Here is a 20,695-nt window from a genome sequence, read left to right as displayed (position 1 = left end):
CTTCTCCAGGCTAAATATTCCCAGTTCCTTCCACTGCCTAGGATATGGATTCAAGGTCATTCACTATCTGGATATCAACCCCCAGTACTTTCCAACTTATTGTTGTCACCAACCCATGGCATACATAAGGAAACACAAAACTTTACATGTGGTCTGACCATGGAAGAATACAGAGAAGCTATCAGCTTCTTTTTCTTGGAAGATGTGCCAGGTGGAGCCAAGGTGGCTGAGTCAAGATGCTGGGGCCAAGATGGCACAGTCAAGATAGTTAAACCAAGATAGTGAAGTTATAGGAAGCAATGCAATGAGCTGTTCTCCACACACTCCTCCTAACAGATCTAGAGAATGAACCAGACTAAATCTTGATGAAGAAATTCAGAGAAAAAAATCACAATGAGACTAAGGAGAGGCAGATAAGGAGGTCATTGGACTCTGGAGATGAGTTGGAGTACACCACATGGTACACTCCAACACCCAGAATGAGACAGCACAAGGACAAGAGGATGTCTCAGACAGATGCCAACTGGCAGTTTCGTCATCTACTATACAGCCTCAGGTCACAGAGTCAAAGAGGAATTAAGAAGGGAACTTGTTCATAGTGTTGGTGTTACTGAAGTAGTGTGGATGATGTACTGAGAAAGGAGAAAGTTCAAAAGTCATCAGCAATAGCCAGGTGCGGCAGACCTCAGGCACAAAGCAGTGTCTCACTTCCAACATTCAGTCCAGCCAGTAGAAAAATAATCAGAGTAAGAATCCCAGACCAAAGGGGAGCCTACAAATCTGCTTATCTGAGCCAACAGAGCTCTCCAGTTGGCTGATAGGGGCAGGGTCCAATAGCATTCTACTCTTACTTAGAACCAAACCCAGGTCAGGAACTTGCAGAGTTCAGACCAGGGAGTAGCAATCTGACTGCCTGGGATCAGACCACTTTGGGAAAACTTAAGGTCTGCAGGTCCTCAGCCTGTTCCTGAGATCTTGGAATAATAATATGATACTCAATACCCTTTAAAAAGCAGCAACAGGACCAGCCCAAACCTTCCCAGGGGAGCTATAAACTCCAACCCTAACACCAAATCAGAAGTCAGAAGGTAGGCTGAAAGAATGGACAAAAACAAACAAACAACACACGCGCACATGGAGAGAAGAGAGAGAGAGAGAGAGAGAGAGAGAGAGAGAGAGAGAGAGAGAGAGACAGAGAGAGACAGAGACAGAGAGAGACAGAGAGAGACAGAGACAGAGAGACAGAGAGAGACAGAGAGACAGAGAGACAGAGACAGAGACAGAGACAGAGAGACAGAGAAAGACAGAGAGACAGAGACAGAGGGAGAGAGGCAGAGAGAAAGAAGCTCACCATAATGAACTATTATGGTTGCAGGAACATTCAAGACACAAAGCAGAAGAAAATTACTCCAAAATCACTATATGCATTGACTCAGAGAAAAACACAACTTGGGCACAAAACTCAACTAGAATTCCTAGAAGAGATGAAACATGAAATAAAAGAGTTAAAAATGTTTTTATTAATGGAATGAGAGGGTTTGAGGAAAATATTGGGAAAGAAATGAGAGCTATGGAAGGAAGAATTGGAAAGGGAATTAACATCTTAGCATAAAAGGCACAAAACCTTGACCAAGCAACAAAGTCCTTGAAAATTAGAAGAGACCAAAAAGAAGCCAATGACTTCATAAGGCAACAATAACAACAACAAAAATTGAAACAAATGACTGAAAAATTGAGGACAATATAAGGTATCTCCTGGTTTTAAAAAAATTGAGCTAGAAAATAAATTAAGGAGAAGAAATTTTAAAATCATTGGACTACCTGAACATCATGAACAGAAAAAGAACCTAAACATCATATTTCAAGAAATCTTTAAGGAAAACTGTCCAGATCTTATAGAGCCAGAAGGCAAAGTGGAAATATAATCCACCAGTCACCTCCTGAAAGAAACCCCAAAATGAAAATTCCCAGGAACATTGTAGCCAAAATCAAGAGCTTCCAAGTCAAAGCTTTCTAGAAAGCAGCTAGAAAAAAAAAAGAATTCAAGTGCTAAGGACCCACAGTCAGGATTACACCTGATTTAGCAGTCATCACAATGAAGGAGTTGAGAGTTTGGAATATGATAATCTAGTAGACAAAGGCTATGGGCTTACAGCATGAATAACTTACCCAGAAAACTTGAGTATGATGATACAGGGGGGGAAAGGGTCTTTAATGAAGTAGAGAACTTCTAAGCATTCCTCATGAAAACATCAGAGCTATGGAGAAACTTTGAAGTACAGACACAGGAGAAAAGTGAAGTATAAACAGGTAAACATGAACGAAAAATGACAAAAAATTAAATAAGGATAAACTGCTTACAATCAAATATAGAGAAATGATGCATATGTCCCCTGGGGACCCCATCATCATCAAAGGTCATAGAGGGAATCCAATCAGACAGGGTCTGGAAGTGATTCTGTTATGTCTTAATGATGTTAAGAATGAAATGAAAAAAGAGGGGAAGAGAAATACACTGAGTGGAAAGGGAAAAGAAGGTTAGGGAATTTTTTCTCACTCAATGATGGTATGCAAATCACAGATATACAAAGAAGGAGAAGGAGGTGAGGGGAAGGGGCTGACCTTTACACCTCATTCTCTTCTGAAGTGATCAAAAGAAAGAAAAATATGCAAAGAGAGATGGATATAGAAATACATTTCACTTAAGAGTGAAATAGGGAAAAGGGGGAGAAGGGGAGAACAAGACAGGGGGTTGAGGGGAAGGCAGATTAATGAAAGGTTAGTCCTAAGTGAAACAAATTCAAAGGATATATAAAAATATTTATAGCTTTTTGAGGTTGCAAAAAATGGGAATCTGGGGGAGGTGCCCATAAATTAGGGAATAGATGAGCAAGTTATGGTATATATTTGTGACGGAATACTATTGTGTTGAATTCTCGTCAGTATAATGACCAGCCAGGATTCCAGAGTCCTAATGATGAAACATGCTACCACCTCCTGATTGAGAGGTGAAGAATGGAGAATGAGACAAATATTTTTTTAGGACATGGCCACTGTGGAAATTTGCTTTGATTAATTATACATGTATGCAATTCTTTGTTTTTCTTGTCTTCTCAGGGAAAAGAGAGGGTTAGAGTGGAGGGATAAGAAGGCAGATCTTGGCTAATTAAAACAAACAAACAAACTATACATATATAAATACATATAACATATGTATGTGTTTATATATATATGTTTAAATATCCAAGTATGTATTGTATAAAGTTTATATATGTATATATACATGTGTTTATGTATATATGTGTGTGTGTGTGTGTGTGTGTGTATACATGAATATATGTGCATATATATGTACAAACTTGGGAACTCTGATCAACATAATGACCAACTACAATTCCTGAGAACTTATCATGAAACAAACATCCTCCCACCTCCTGACAGAGAGGTGATAGACTCAAGGGGCAAATTGAGACAATTTTTTTTAAACATAGCCAATGAGAAATCTTGTTTTGCTTGACTATACATGCTTTTAATGGAGGTTTTGTTTTTCTTGCTATCTCAATTGGGGGGAAAGGGGAGAGAAGGTTGATCTTTGTTTAAAAATAAAATAAAATTTAATTTTAAAAAAAGAGGTCTACCAAAGAAGTCCTTACCCAGTCCCAATTTAAGACTTGTTCTTTATAGACACAGACAATAGTCATTGGCTTTACTACCTGAGCCTATAGCCACCTTGTAACTTAACACCAATTTTGTCTCAAAGAAGGAAGAGTTTCCCAAGGCACATTGAAAGCCATAAATACTTCTGTAGGATAGCACAGGTTGAGTAACTGTCTCATTACGTGCCTGCTGAAGTAGGGAAATTCAATGGGCAGAAGTTCACAGATACCTAATGGCAAACACACTCAGCCCCAGAACTGCCAGGCAGGGTGGGAATGCAGGGTTGGTGACTTTATTATGCCTGAAGTGTTCAGATGACCCTACTCATGACCTCCCCTAACTGTGGTTTGTGGCTTTTACTTTCCCACCTATTAAAAGGGCTAAATATGAGGCCTAGGAGACTGTGCAAAATTCATGAGCTTCCCTGCCTTAGAAAGCTTTTAAAATATTAGGACCTGTCCCATGCTCAGAACTGGTTTTGACAGCCAAGTTTCTTTAAAAAAAAAAGGCTTGTCTGTGTCAGTCATCATAAGGGCCTCTAGCATTTGGGGTACATTTATCAAGTTAATTCAGCCAAATGACCTCTTTGACTAAAATTTTCCCCCGGTTGAAATGGCTGGTGAAGAAGATGAGGAAGAGGACAGCTAAGATAAAGAGGAAGAAGCCTGCTGCTGACTAAAATGGTGGGTTTGGGCCATTACTCCTAGGTCTTCCATCTGATGCCAAGAGGGTCAAATCCATTCCCTAGGATGGAACAATGATTAACTTCTGTAGAGCAGTAGCAGAGGTAAAAATTGCAAAGAAGCAATGCTAGGCTTGACATAAGGAAAAACGAACCATCAGAGCTGACCAAAAGTGGAAGGGCTGCTGGGGTGGAAGCGGGAGTGGGCCATTCTTTCCCCATCCTTAGAATCCTCCTCTGAGCAAAAGCCAGGGGTTCACTCGTATGGCATATTGTTCAGCCCAAGGTCAGACAAGCCTCCAACCCGCTTCAGTCCCAGAGTCCCTGGTCTACTTTTCCACTTTGACCCCTGTAGCTTTCTCACAATGGAAACAACTCCAGCGCCCTGTGACCTTCTCCTCTGACTTGGGATTTCTCTTTGGAGCCTCCAATTGACAAAGTACTCCCATCCACCATTGCTCACCTCTCCCTGGGTTCAGCTCTTGACTCTCAGACTACTTTTCCACCTTGCCCCCGCCAGGTACCTTCTCCCCATCCCTCACTCCTTTTCAGCTTCCATTTATGTATTGTCTCCTTTCATTATAATGTAACCTTCTAGAAGGCAGGGACTGTCTTTCTTTCTACTTATACAGTATTTTTACTGTATTTACTGTAGTAAATCAGCATTTAATAAATGCTTCCTCAAGATGACCTCTGAGGTCCCTTCCAATTTTGAGATTCTGTGATTTTGCCATTTTCACTCCGAAATACCCACATCAGTATTACTCTACTAATAATCTGGATCACTGATTTGAGCAAATAACAGTGGATAAAAGAGTGGACTTGGAATCAGAAAGACCAATGTGATCTTGAGCAAATCACAGAACACTTTAAAAGACTGAAAAATCATGCAATTTCTGCATCCATGACAAACCCTTTTGAGAGCATTCCAATTCTCTTGAAGGGCATTTAACAGCCATGGGACTCAATTGGGGGATACAATCTCCCCGAGACATTCACACAACAATGATTCCTTGCACCTTGATAGGAAAGAAAAATGGACTTATCATTGACAGAGGATATGCCTGCCATGCATTTGCTTTTAGGACATGACTGTGTCTCATTCACAACAGCCCTCCCAGAAATCCAAGAAAAGCTACAGCAGCTACAAATCCGCTAAAAGATGAATCTTGGGATGTGTGTGTGTGTGTGTGTGTGTGTGTGTGTGTGTTTTAAAGGGGATAGGAAATGAACATAAACATTACACTAGTACTAAAAATCATAGCCATAATAGTTCATCTTTAAATAACTCTTTACAAAATACTTCAACAATAAAATGAAGTAGGAGGGGCGGAGCCAAGATGGCGGCTGGTAAGTAGGGACTAATGTGAGTTCCGTACTGAGTCCCTCCAAAAACCTATAAAAATGGCTCTGAACCAATTCCAGAATGGCAGAACCCACAGAACAGCAGAGGGAAGCAGGGCTCCAGCCCAGGACAGCCTGGAGGGTCTCTGGGTGAGGTCTATCCCACATGGAGCTGGGAGCTGGGAGCTGGGAACGGAGTGGAGCAGAGCCCAGCCTGAGCGGCGTGGACCAAAGAGACCAGGAGATGGGCAGAGGGGGCCCTAGCGCCCTGAATCAGTGAGCTGCAGCAGTTTCAAGACTTCTCAAACCACAAACACCAAGGACCGCGGAGAAGGTTAGTGGGAAAAGCTGCAGGAGTGGAAGGAGTTCGCAGTTCAGCTTCCAGCCCCAGGGGCAGCAGAGGTGGGGCAACTACAGTTGCTGCTGCTTCTGGCCCCAGGCCCACCTGGTGGGAGGAATTAAGTGGCGGATCAGAGCAGGAGTGCACAGCCTGCTGAAGATCTAAGCCCAGCCCAGGATGGGGGTTCTTGGGGGAAGGAGGAGTGCTGGTGTGACAGAGCTGGCACATCCCCCCCAAACGTGGAACATAGAACTCGTTAGTCTACAAGCAGTCATACCCCACTGAAAAACTCAAGGGTCAAGTTAGTTGGTTGGGAATATGGCCAGGCAGCGAAAGCACACCCAGATTCAGTCTCAGACTTTGGATTCTTTCTTTGGTGACAAAGAAGACCAAAATATACAGCCTAAAGAAGACAACAAAGTCATAGAGCCTGCAACAAAAGCCTCCAAGAAAAACATGAACTGGTCCCAGGCCATGGAAGAGCTCAAAAAGGATTTGGAGAAGCAAGTTAGAGAAGTAGAGGAAAAATTGGGAAGAGAAATGAGAAGGATGCGAGAAAACCATGAAAAACAAGCCAATGACTTGCTAAAGGAGACCCAAAAAAATATTGAAAAATACGCTGAAGAAACCAACACCTTAAAAAATAGATTAACTCAAATGGCAAAGGAGCTCCAAAAAGCCAATGAGGAGAAGAATGCCTTGAAAGGCAGAATTAGCCAAATGGAAAAGCAGGTCCAAAAGACCACTGAAGAAAATGCTACCTTAAAAATTAGATTGGAGCAAGTGGAAGCTAGTGATTTTATGAGAAATCAGGATATTATAAAACAGAACCAAAGGAATGAAAAAATAGAAGACAATGTGAAATATCTCATTGGAAAAACCACTGACCTGGAAAATAGATCCAGGAGAGATAATTTAAAAATTATTGGACTACCTGAAAGCCATGATCAAAAAAAGAGCCTAGATACCATCTTACAAGAAATTGTCAAGGAGAACTGCCCTGATATTCTAGAGCCACAGGGCAAAATAGAAATTGAAAGAATCCATCGATCACCTCCTCAAATAGATCCCAAAAAGAAATCCCCTAGGAATATTGTCGCCAAATTCCAGAGCTCCCAGATCAAGGAGAAAATACTGCAAGCAGCCAGAAAGAAACAATTTGAGTATTGTGGAAACCCAATCAGAATAACCCAAGATCTGGCAGCCTCTACATTAAGAGATCGAAGGACTTGGAATGCGATATTCCGGAGGTCAATGGAGCTAGGATTAAAACCTAGAATCACCTATCCAGCAAAACTGAGTATCATGCTCCAAGGCAAAATATGGATTTTCAATAAAATAGAGGACTTTCAAGCTTTCTCAGTGAAAAGACCAGAACTGAATAGAAAATTTGACTTTCAAACACAAGAATCAAGAGAAGCATGAAAAGGTAATCAAGAAACAGGAATTGCAAGGGACTTACTAAAGTTGAACTGTTTTGTTTACATTCCTACATGGAAAGATGACATGTATGATTCATGAGACCTCAGTATTAGGGTAGTTGAAGGGAATATGCATATATATATATATGTTTATGTATATATATATATATATAAGTTAATGTGTATGTATGTATATAACTATGTGTATATGTATGTATGTATGTATATGTGTGTGTATGTGTATGTATGTATGTATGTATATTATATATATATATATGTAAAAGAGAGAGAGCAGACAGGGGGAGTTGAAGATGAAGGGAAGATATCTAAAAGAAATAAAATGAAATTAAGGGATGAGATAGCAACATACTGGGAGAGGGAGATAAGGAGAGATAGAATGGGGTGGATTATCTCCCATAAAGGTGGCAAGAGGAAGCAGTTCTGTGGGAGGAGGGGAGAGGGCAGGTGAGGAAGGAATGAGTGAACCTTGCTCTCATCAGATTTGGCCTGAGGAGGGAATACCATACATACTCTGTTGGGTATCTTACCCCACAGGAAAGAAGAGGGAAGAAGATAAAAAAAAATAAAAGGGGGGGATGATGGAGGGGAGGGCAGATGGGGGTGGAGGTAATCAAAACAAACACTTTGGAAAGGGGACAGGGTCAAGGGAGAAAATTTAATAAAGCAGGATGGGTTGGGAAGGAGCAAAATGAAGTTAGTCTTTCACAACATGAGTATTGTGGAAGCGTTATACATAATGATACACATGTGGCCTAGGTTGAATTGCTCGACTTCTTAGGGAGGGTGGGTGGGAAGGGAAGAGGGGAGAGAATTTGGAACTAAAAGTTTTAAAAACAGATGTTCAAAAACAAAAAAAAAAGTTTTTGCATGCAACTAAAAAATAAAATACACAGGCAATGGGGCGTAGATATTTATCTTGCCCTACAAGAAAGGAAGGGAAAAGGGGATGAGAGGGGAGGGGAGTGATAGAGGGGAGGGCTGACTGGGGAACAGGGCAACCAGAATATATGCCATCTTGGAGTGGGGGGGGAGGGTAGAAATGGGGAGAAAATTTGTAATTCAAACTCTTGTGAAAATCAATGCTGAAAACTAAATATGTTAAATAAATAAATTTAAATTTAAGAAAAATAAAATGAAGTAGATGATTTATTATTGTCCCCATTTCACAGATAAAGGGAAGCTCTCAAGTCACACATTATGTAAGTTTCAGAACTAGGACTCAAACTCAGACCCTCAACCTTCAAATCCAGTTGAATATGCAAATAGCTTAAAGATTGGGTAGCAACAGAATATATGTACCTTGATAAGTAAGTGTCTACCTGGACAGATGAAGAATCAGAAGACTGTTCTTTGAAAAGAGGGCCAATGACACTGTGCATGATGTCTTGACTTGTGCTTGAACTGAATTTAAGGGAGGCAGGGTTGCACAAAGTGTTGGTCTCACGCTCTTTCCCAGAGTCATCGAAGCCCAGTAGCAAGGCAAAAGTCAGGATGACTGGCAATGGCCCGGGCTGCAGTAGACGGCCTTGACATCGTCACTGTCTGGCCAAGTGCTAAGTGCTCCACAGTGCCTGCTTCAGCCACCTTCACAGCTATTGGCATGTATTATTCTCATCTGCCCATTCTTCTGGGTAAAGTCTTCATATGCATGGGGCAGACACGCCCTGACTCACCAACAGGTTTGAGGACTGTTGGTTACCCTCACCCTGGTTTAAACCCGCCTGCCAAGACGGTTTCCTGGGGTGTGGCCACTGCACAGGCACAGCTTCCTGAAGCCACAGGTGAGAATCGAGTGCCAGGTAGACACCAAAGATGGATGAGCCCCCTGAAAAGGGCTCAGCAGCCCTCGCACCAGAGCCGCTAGACCTCATGGACTACCCGCACACCCCAAGAGGCGGAAGACACAGAAAAGCCGCCTAAATGAGCACCGCCTGGAGCTGCACGTCGATGCATGAGACCGAATACATCCATAAAGACCAGGGCAGAAGCTCTCAACTCCAGGGGGCCGCCAATAATATAATAATAACAATAGTAATAATACCTGCTATCCGTACCACGCTTTAAGGTTTGAAAAACACTTTATAAATATTACCTCATTTGATTCTCACAACAACTTAGGGAGGTGAGCGCTAATAGCGTTACCCTCGTTTTACATATGTGGATTCTGGGGGGGAGTCTTTGTCTGGTCTCACAGCTAGTAGGTATCTGAGGTCACATTTGAACTCAGATCTTCCTGATTCCAGGTCCAGTGCATTATTGGCTGTGTCACCTGTGTCTTTTTGCAATTTATATCATGTCTTCTTGTTGAGTCCCGTCGGACTCTTTGTGACCCCATGCGCCATACTGTCCATGGAGTTTTCTTGGCAAAGATACTGGAGCGGTTTGCCATTTCCTTCTCCAGTGGATTAAGGCAAATAGATACTAAGTGACTTTCGCAGGGTCACGGGCTAGTAAGTATCTGTGGTCCAATTTGAACTCAGGTCTTCCTGACTCCAGGCCCAGCCCTGTATCCACTGAGCCACCTATCTGCCCCCTGTGCTTTACCGTTTGTTTTTCAAATGTAGCTCTCTCTCTCTCTCTCTCTCTCTCTCTCTCTCTCTCTCTCTCTCTCCTGATGAGTACCAGGAGCAGAGCATGCTTTGGCTACAGAACAGGGAGAAACAGAGGGAATTTTTTTCACAATATTTTTGTGATAACATCAGCAAAGGAAAAAGAAAATGAAGGCACTGCTCCTCGCCAGGGTCATTTCATAGTGCCTAACTGTCCAGCTAGCTGTTCCCTAAAGCCCACATGCCTTCTCCCTTTGCCTACGCACTCTTGGAATGCTCACCTTTCTTATCTTTGCTTCTTCCTCCAAGGCTCAATTCAGGGGAGCTCTCCTATGGTCAGCCTTTCCTGATCGCCTTAATTATTAGAACTTTCTACCTCCTTAAACGATCATATTCTACTTTCTTATTCACGTGTTAGATCTCACTCTCTTGCCACAATATATGTTCTTTAATCAGAGACTTTCTTTTGTTTGCCTTGTTAACTTCCTTAGCATGTAGTATAGTGCTTGAACATATTAGATGTTTAATAAAGGCTTATTAAATTGAATTTGATTCAATTGAATAATGAAATTGCAAAGTACTTTCCTCACAAGGATCTTCTGATGTTAGTAGTTCAAGAAATATCATCTCAATTTTATAAATGAACTCTGATGGTGACATGCCCAGGGTCACATATCTAGTAAGATTCATATGTGTGTGTATGTATATGTAGATGTGTTTATGTGTGTATGTGTGTATATGTATGTATATATATTTTGTGAATATGTACATATGTACATGTACACATTCACACATATATGCACACATATGTGTGTGTGTGTGTGTGTGTGTGTGTGTGTATATATATATATATATATGTGTGTGTGATTTATGTGGGTCTTTTGCTCTATTGAGTGTCCTAGACCACAGGTGCCAAACACATGGCCATGTAGCCCACAACATGCTTAAGTACAGCCTGAATCAAAATAAAATGTAATTGGGAAATAGTTAACAAAATAAACAAAAATACAATAAAACATAGATAATTTTAATATATGGTTTTCTAAGTCAACATATGTCTACAGAGATCCTTTTTATGGGTCAATGGCCACCATTTCTATTTGAGTTTAAAGCCACTGGTCTAGACTACCTCCCAAAGATCCAGGGAAATGCGAAGAAGGGAAAAGGAAGGGAACAAAAATTTATTAAGTGCCTATTAATGTGCCAGGTACTGTGCTAAATACTATACAAATATTATCTCATGGTCATTTGAAGGACAGATGCTTACAGTCACCGTGGAAAGAACAACAGGTAAAATTTTATGTTGAACCCACTAAAAAATTAGTCACTTCACTAAAAAATGGAGTGGGAGGTGTATTGAACCCAGACTTTCATGCAAAGAGATGCTGGATAGGTCATATAACAAGAATGATAGATGACAGCTGGACTGCCTTAAAATTTTATACTATGGTTCCAGAATATTTAAGAGGCCAAGAACCATGGAACAAGCCACTGGTCTAGCTATTTTGGACAAAGATGAAAACAGCCAGTGCAGAATCATACATTCCATTCAGGTGATGCGTACTTGACATCAGGATGGATGACAGGTTGGAATATGAATATGAATTTGTTGTTCGGTCATTTTTCAGTTGTGTCTGACTCTTCATGGCCCCATTTGGGATTTTCTTGGCAAAAATATTGGAGCGGTTTGCCATTTCCTTCTCCAGCTCATTTTACAGATGAGGAACTAAGGCAAACAGGGTTAAGTGACTTGCTTGAGGGCACACAGCTAGTAAGTGTCTGAGGCCAAATTTGAACTCATGAAGATGAGTCTTCCTGACCCCACGCCCAGTGTTCTATCCACTGTGCCACCAACCTGTACCACAAGTATGAATTGGTTTCTATCATATTGCTTATTCACTGAGTATATATTATAAATATGAAGCATGTATAATACTTATGTCTTGGGATTATAGAGCACATAAAATTGTTTGGAAACTTTAAAAAAATTACAACAAAATTAATTTATTTAAAAACTAAGGAATTGAAGGTGTCATTGTAGTAGTAGGAATAATATACCTGCTAAAAGAATTAAGGGTGCAAACAGAAGACGAATACATGAATGACTTCGGTGGCAATGGATATGCATATTGAGCAGAATCAAATCGGAAGGAGACTCTATCTCCAGTCACCTAAATTAAGGATCTAATCCAAGGCCCTAGAGCTGATTGGAGTTGGTTGTAAACCCTACACATCACGGACTTAAGAATTCATAAACTCATGAGGTAGAACATCACAGAAGCTAGACCTAAAAGCCTTTCTGCCCTGTTTTCAAATGAATATATAATTAGATTAACAAGCCTTTCAGATAATTAAGATTGAGAGGGCTATATGTCAGTGATACAAAGTTAAGGGAAACAGAGTTTGAATGTGAGACTGATTATTCTTCCCTCTGGCTCTCTGACCAGGCCATCTTTTTTTTCCTGGTCATACATTTCTTTGATGACTTTGATGACATTTCTTATGTCACTTCTATATAATTCATCATTTATAATCCATTGCAGCCTCTTTATATTTGCCATATTCCTCTTCATTGCTCACTTGGCAATTCACGTTTTCAATTCTTCAGACATGACTCAGAGCCATGTAACATCAGTGGGAGAACATTTACTTTAGAGAACAGAAAATGGTACTTTCAGGGAAAAGCTTGGGGATCATCAAAAAATATGGAATTTCCCTAAGGCAATCCATCCTGCTCTCCTCTTTATGTTCAATTCTAGTCCCATCTTGGGACAGTTAGGTGGTGCAGTGGTTAGAGTGCTGGGAGTGGAGTCAGGAAGACTCATCTTCTTGTGTTCAAATCCACCTTCCTTACTAGCTGTATGACCCTGGGCAAGTCACTTAACCTTCTTTGCTTTAGTTCCTGGAGAAGGAAATGTCAAACCACTCTAGTGTCTTTACCAAGAAAAACCCAAATTGGGTCACAAAAAGTCACACACAGCTGAAAACAACTGAAACAACAGAAGTTCTATCTTATTGTTCATATTCAGTGTCTGTTCAAGATAGAGATATCTCTCTCTTACTATACACACATATATATATATATATATATATATACGTGCATATATGTATGTATATCCTGATAGACTCAATGAGCCCCCATGCAACTGCATATCATAACCTGTACAATAAATATTCTTCATCTGCTTGATTCCTCTTATGTGGATAGTTAGACAATATTAGGAGACTGGGAAAAAGGTGCCCGGCATGTTGGGTGGCAAACTAATGTCTAGGCAAGAATGGAATCAGGCAAGAAGGACAAGTATGGCTAGATCGTGATCTGCTTCAATGTGGCCCTCTCAATCTCAACCAACATCACAGAGATCACAGATCCCTCACAGAATCTGGATTGTGTTTAGGTCTGTCGAGCCACAATGTTCAAGGGACACGTAATCGCATCTCCACAGTGCTAAAGAACAATTACTTGGGATTTTAACCTGCATCTCAATATCACCCTTTCCTTCTTAACAACTCAATGGTCCCATTTTAGTTTTAATATATCTATTTCTTGATAATTTCTAGACCTTTTTCAACTATATTTGCCAAAGGTCATCTGTTCCTTGTCATCTTTTTGCTCTGCACTTTCTCTCGCTAAATTACCCTATGATACAGAGGCCCTAAAACATTTTGTATTACGGACTCCTTTGGGGAAGCCTGTGGGCCCCTTCTCAGAATAATGTTGTAAATGAATGACTGAAGGAAATACTAAATTTCAACTTGAGGTTACTGAATATAAAGAAGTAATTTTTTCCTATCTAAGTTCATAGAGCCCCTAAAATCTATCAACATACTCATTAGGGACCCATGGGTTCCAGGTGGAGAGTTCCTGCTCTCCCACTATAGGTCGAGTATTCATACCTCTTTGTATTCTCCTCCCAACAGGGCCTAGCAATGTGGTATGCCAATACGTACTCAAAAGCTCTTTGTTAAATGAATGAATAAATAAATGATTATAAAAATCTTTTGAAAAATAAAATCATCAAAAATTAAGAGGATTTATTGAGATGAAACTCAAAGACCCAAAACAGAAGTAAGGAGAGTTTTAAAAGGGTTTGAGTACAGAATGACCATCTATAACTTTCCAAATTTTCTAAATGTACAAAACCCATGTGTTAGGTCATTAATGCTAGGCTTGACTGAGAAGAAGAAAATACAGTCAGGAAGAAAGCTGGCCCAGGACAGTAGAAGCAGAAAGGCTCAATGACACAATCATTCCTTTTCATCTCCGATGTAGACATAGAATTCTCCAACTGTGAGCTGAATTTGGCAAGGGCATTGATGCAGGAAAGAGGTGCTCTGATCTTTGTCCAAGGAGACTTGACAAGATTTATAATGCTTTTCCTACTGAAGGACCTTCTCCATCCACAATTTAACTTCAAGAACATAATCCTCATCACTCAGAGCAAATTAAAGCAGGTTCACCATCTTGGGTCCAAGGTCCATTCATGCTCCATCCTAATAAAAATAATCCCCAGCTTTGACCACTTTTCTCTGTGGAGTCTCTTGTGAGAAGTACACTGCCAGATTTCTTCCATTCTCCTGAACTCACCTAATTGTTCTTGGATAACAGAGTGGTATACTAAAAGGACAAGAGCTAGCTTAGTTAAGACACACACACACACACACACACACACACACATACACACACACACACACACACACATTTTTTGCGTGCACTGTTAAAAGCCTCAAAAAAAATTATCCCAGTAGATAATTATTACACTCAGGGGAAAAAGATACTCAAATCATTGGTTAGATTTATTCTGATTTCATCTAGATATACCAAGGCATGAAAACTAGATTTTGAATCATAATTCATTTTTATAATGTGCCCCTCCTATCTAACCTCACTTAAAAATATTCCCATAAATGGCATCATGTTTTTAAATGCTTAAAGCCACATTAACCCCATAAAACATTTCCCGGCATATCTCTTCCAAACATTTTGGTCCCCTTGAAAATATCACACACAACATAAGCTGTACATAGAGGCCCCATGTTTGCCTTTAAGCTTAGCTGAGTATGTTTCTAGAAGAGACTTTCATTTGGCAAGTCCCTGTTGAATATCAGGCCTATGTTGAATCACTAATAACAGAGTAAAACAAAATTGCCTTGTTGCTATAGCATATCATAATTCCCATTATACCACTGATGGAATTAAAGACACAGTATCCCTGCTCTCTCCTTAAGCACAGGGAGAGCCAGCCAGTAGAAGAGGAGTTGTGGACACCCTGAGTATTTTTCTCATTTCTGCGTCCTGTAACCAGTCAGTCATTCAGCTAGCATTTCTTAAGTGCCTACTATGTGCCAGGCACTATGCCAAGCCTGAGGATACAAAGAAAGGCAAAAAACTTGTCCTTGTTCTGAAGGAGCCAAAAGTCTAACGTGGAAGACAACACGAAAACCACTATGTCCAATCAGTACATATACAGGAAAAGTTAGGGGTAGTCACCGAGGGAAGGCACTAAAATTAAGAATATGTGGAGATGAGTCAGGTCTAAAAAGACTGGAAAGGCAGATGCGGGCAAGGTTATGAAAGGGTTTTCAAAGCCAAACAGAGGATTTTATATCTGGTTCTGGGGGTAATCGGGAAACACTAAAGTTTATTGAATTGGGGCAGGGAAATATGTGATCATTTCAGACCTCCATTTTAGGAAGAACAATTTGATAGCTAAATGCAGGATGAGCTGGAATGGACCGAGATTGAGGCAGGGAGACCAATTAGCAGGCTATTAGAATAATCCAGATGTGAGGTGATGAGGGCTTCCACTTAGGTGGTTGCAAAACCTAAGGAGAGAAGCAGAATGTTACAAAGTAGAAATGACCAGATTTGACAACTGATTAGGTATGGGAGATGAGAGAGAGTGAGTGGTTGAGGTTGTGAGCCTGGCTGACTGGGAGTATGGTGATACCCTAGATAGTAATAGGGAAGTTAGGATGAGAAGAGGGTTGGAGTGGGAGGAAGAAAATGAGTTCAGATTTGGGTGTGTGGAGGTTAAGATTTCTATGGACATCCAGTTCAAGATGTCTAATAGGCAACTGCAGTTGAGGGACTGGAGGTGAGAAGAGAGGTTAGGGCTGAGTAAGTAGATCTGAGAGTCATATACATAGAGATGATAATGGAAAACATGGGAACTGGTGAGATCATCAAGGGAGGGAGAAAAGAAACGGACGCATCTGTTGGATGCCCATAAGTAGCAGACATAATCTGGATGAAGAACCAGCAAAGGAGACCTAGAAGAAGCAATCAGAGAGGAAGGAAGAAAACCAGGAAAGAACAGTGTCATGAAAACCTAGAAGGAAGAGAGAATCAAGGAGAAGAGAGTGATCAACAATGTCGAGAGCTCAAGAAGGATGAGGACTAGGAAAAAGGTCACTGCATCTGGCAGCTAGGAGACCATTAGGAACTTTGGAGAGAAAAGGTTTAGCTCAATGACGAGAGAAGAAGCCAGACTTCAAAGTGTTGAGAAGGCAAGAAGAGGAAAGGGAGTGGAGACCCTTACTATAGAAAGCCTTCTCAAGGAGTTTAGACATGAAGAGAGCTATGACTATTATGGACTAATGGATCAACTGAGGGCTTTTTGTTTTTGTTTTGTAGTGTGCAGGAGACATTAGGCTTGTTTATAGAGAGGAAGAAAGCAGCCATTAGACAGAAAGAGATTAAAGATGAATGAGAGAGTAGGAATGATGGAGGGGCAATCTGCTGGAAAAGATGGGATGAAATGGGATCACTTGTGCAAGAACAGGAGTTTGCCTTGGCAGGGTCAAAGGACATCTCTTTAAATTAAATAGAGGTATCAGAGGACATCTGGATGAAGTGAAAAGAGCAGCCAGTTCCTCCTTTCTCCATCCTTCCATGTGGGAACAGTGGAATGCCCCACATACTACCTGGGCTAGACAATTCATACAGTATGTCAAAGTTGGTTGCAAGAAGAACTATCAGCAGCATTTGATGCATATTCTATTTGAAGACTCTATGTGTGTATGTGTGTGTGCATGTGTGTGTGTGTGTGTGTGTGTGTGTGTGTATGTGTGTACCACAGTATTTCACCTGAAAGGTTCCCTATGGTATGTTGAAACCCTAGGAATGGAGAGGCAATGTAATGAGGTGGCGGAGACAGAGGAATGTAAAGTCAGAAGACTTGGTTTCAAATGGTAACTCCTTGTGTGTGCATGGACAAGTCACTTCATACTTTTTCAGTAAAATGAGGGAATTGGGCTAGATGGTGTATCACCAACACAATATTCACAGCACCGATGGCAACTATGAATATGCTGGCATAGTTCTGAATCACAAAATATAACAGACTCTCTGCATGGAAGACAGAACCAAAACATTTATTCAAATACCAGGAAGCCAAATCCCAACACCAGAAAAGCAAATCCACCATAGCAACAAAGAAGTTCATACACAATAATAATGCAGGGGGCGCTGCCATTGCGAAACCTTCCCCCTGCTTGGGCCTTCCCACAAACAAAAACTCACAGCTACCGCATGCTTGCCTGCTTCTTCTCTCTCCTTCTGCTCTATCTGCTCTGACCAGCTTCCTCCATTGTGCTCCACTCTTCCTGTTCCCCCCCTTCAGCAAGCTGTTCCTACCCCAGGCTTTGTATGACTTAGACTTCCATGTGACTTAAGCAGGTCACATGGGCCTATTAATGGAGGGGAAGATCTTCAAATTTACATTACCATTATATTTGACCCCAAGCTCTTTCTTATCCATTACACAGGTCAACGGGGCAATTGGTGTCAACAGAACTTTACAACAATATAACAGTGGTAACATAAAGTAAGCACATAAAAACAATATCTTAGGTTGGGACTTGAGCACAAGCACCCCATCATTCTCCCCCAGAACCAATTGGGTCCAACATCTTGGGGTAAGGGGCGAAGGTCTCTTCTTCCACAGCTACTTCCTGCTGAAATTGGATGTAGAGCTGTCCCTGTCCCAAGAGGTCCCATTTAAGAGATCAGTTCTTTAGCTGGCATCTGGAGCTTGGTCAATGCCAGGTCCAGGGGTGACAGATACATCACAGTCGTGGACAGAGGGTGACATCCGGCTTAAGTAATCAGGCATCTGCATGTGGAGGTTACTAAACCTGCAGAAAACAAATCTAGCAAACAAGATGAACAGACAAAAAGTCAAAAAGAAACAAGGAGACAACAGCCAGAAGGAGGTAAGCTGTGCTTCTGGAGTCCATACACCAACTAAAACTGCACTTATTCCTACCTTCCTTACTGCTGTGTATTTCTTTAATCTAAGCTGGGGCTTAGCCAATTTCCTAGTCTTCCTGAAGGTGTGACAAACTTGGATGCAATGATTCAGGAGGAGCTGTAGGGGCAGTTCCTACTTCCCTATTCAGTCTAATATTAAATGCCTTTTCTTGGTACATTTTATATAGATCATTAGTTGGAATACCATATATTCTTTCAAAATCTACCCCTACTCTCAATAGAGTAATAAACAATTCTTTTCTTGTCAATCTCTTCTGATTTTGAATCCACTGGTTATTTACTCTTCTCTCTCAAGGAAATTTATCTTTTCCCCAGTCCCCTAAGTCACTTAACTGTAAAATCTTACCTAGCACCTCCAAAAGAGAGGGCCCTATCTCCCCAATTAGTAAAGTCAGAATTAGGTGCTTATAAGCAAGAGGAGCCGTCTTCACTATTGTATTTCCATGAGAAACTGCTCAGGGGAAATCATAATAAAACTTGGTGTTTTCGGTCATAATTGCAGTTTTCATTGCCTCCTCCTTTAACTTTCTTATATAGTACCTAAGCAAGTACCAGGGTCTATCTCTACTAGGCCACATAGAGCCAGTAGCATATTGTCTGGTGCGTCTGTCTGAAGCTAAAGCTAACAGATTGGTCATATTGTTACCTCCTGGCATATGGTGATCCCTAAAAGCTTGCTGTACAAAAGAATTCTGACTAATACCTATGAATTTCAAACAATCTATGCTGTCTATCCCTACTCCTCTGGCCCCTTCATCACTGATTCTCACCATCCAAGATATTAACGATTCTCCCATCTTTTGGGTGAACCAACTCAAAATATCTGTGACCTCCTGCTGAGTAAAATCCTCAATTATTTCCCTGAACACTGTGTTTCCCCCCTGGTTCTCCTGCTTTCCTCTTAGTATTGGATGAATGTCTACATTCCTAGAAGCCTCCTCAGCTAATTTTGTTTCATGCTCCTCCCATGCATCCTCCTGGCAGTCAGCGGGCAACTAGACTCTGCCTGAAAAAGGGCTGAATACACATTCCTCTTGTTACCTTTTTTCTTTTTTCTAGTTAAATGAACAGAAAGATTCTCATGCAAACCAACCAACTCCCAAACAGTAATTTGTTCTTCTACCACCTGAGACCCTCCAGCTTGCTCTTTTAAAGGAGAGCCCAAATCACTATGGCACACCAGCCAGCTCCCTCTCCATCTGAGCTTTCTCCAACAACAGTTTGTCTCTGCTTTCACACATAAGGCAATAGCCCATTAGCAAAATCCAGCCTCTCCTACACACTCCTGTCAGTCCTTTCCCTGGTTTTGTTGGTATTCCTTGCAAACATCTTTTTAAATCTCTAGGCTCTCGCCTCCATAGCCTCAGTTCCCAGTTTTCACAGGGTCCCATGCTTTTAGCCCATTCTCTTGTTAAGGAGGAATAAGGTAAATCCTCCCATCCTGAGACATCCATTTCCTCCTCTAAAGCCTTCTTGCCTCCAAACAGAGATCTGAAATTTCGCAATCCTGTTCATGACACCAAATGTATCATCAACACAATATTCACAGCACTGACAGCGACTATGAATATGCTGGCATAGTTCTGAATCACAAAATGTAACAAACTCTGTATATGGAAGACAGAACCAAAACATTTATTCAAATACCAGAAAGCCGAATGCCAACACTAGAAAACCAAATCCATCATAGCAACGAAGAAGTTCATACACAATAACAGTGCAGGGGGCACTGCCATCCCAAAGCCGTCCCCCTGCTCAGGCCTTCCCACAAAAAAAAAACCTCACAGTCTACTGCCCGCTTGCCTGCGTCCTCTCTCTCCTTCCACCTTAACTGCTCTGACCAACTTCCTTCATTCTGCTCCACCTTTCCTGTTCCACCCTTCCTGTTCCACCCATTCAGCAAGCTCTTCCCACCACAGGCTTTGTGTAACTTAGGCTTCCATGTGACTTAATGCAGTAGCAATAAGATTTGAAGATCTTTCCCATCCACTAATGGGCCATGTGACCTGCCTACATCACAGGAAGCCTGGATTATATGTGTTGGGAGGAGCTTCCCGACAGGAAAAGGAAGTTATGTCACAGAAAATGCTAAGAAAGAGAAAGATGTTATGGCTGCCAATGGCCGCCTTCATGATTGTTAGAACTGAACAGTCTGACTTAGCTATACTGTGAGTTTGTTTTGGGAAATACCCCAGCAGGGAGAGGTTTTGGGATGGTGAGGCTCCGTGCTGTGATATGGTGCTTTAAGTTCCTTGCTGTTATGATAAAGTGTGCTGACTGGCTGTGGGAGCTGAACATTTGGTTATGGGATATGATTTTCTGGTGTCTGAATAAATGTTATACTTCTTTTGCCTTCTTTACGGAGAGTCTCTCATACTTTGTGATACAGAACTACAGAGGCATGTT

The sequence above is a fragment of the Trichosurus vulpecula genome, chromosome 6 (assembly GCF_011100635.1).
Source record: "Trichosurus vulpecula isolate mTriVul1 chromosome 6, mTriVul1.pri, whole genome shotgun sequence".
Classification (NCBI taxonomy): Eukaryota; Metazoa; Chordata; class Mammalia; order Diprotodontia; family Phalangeridae; genus Trichosurus; species Trichosurus vulpecula.
The sequence above is the reverse complement of the archived record's forward strand: the minus strand, read 5'-3'. Positions refer to the sequence as shown.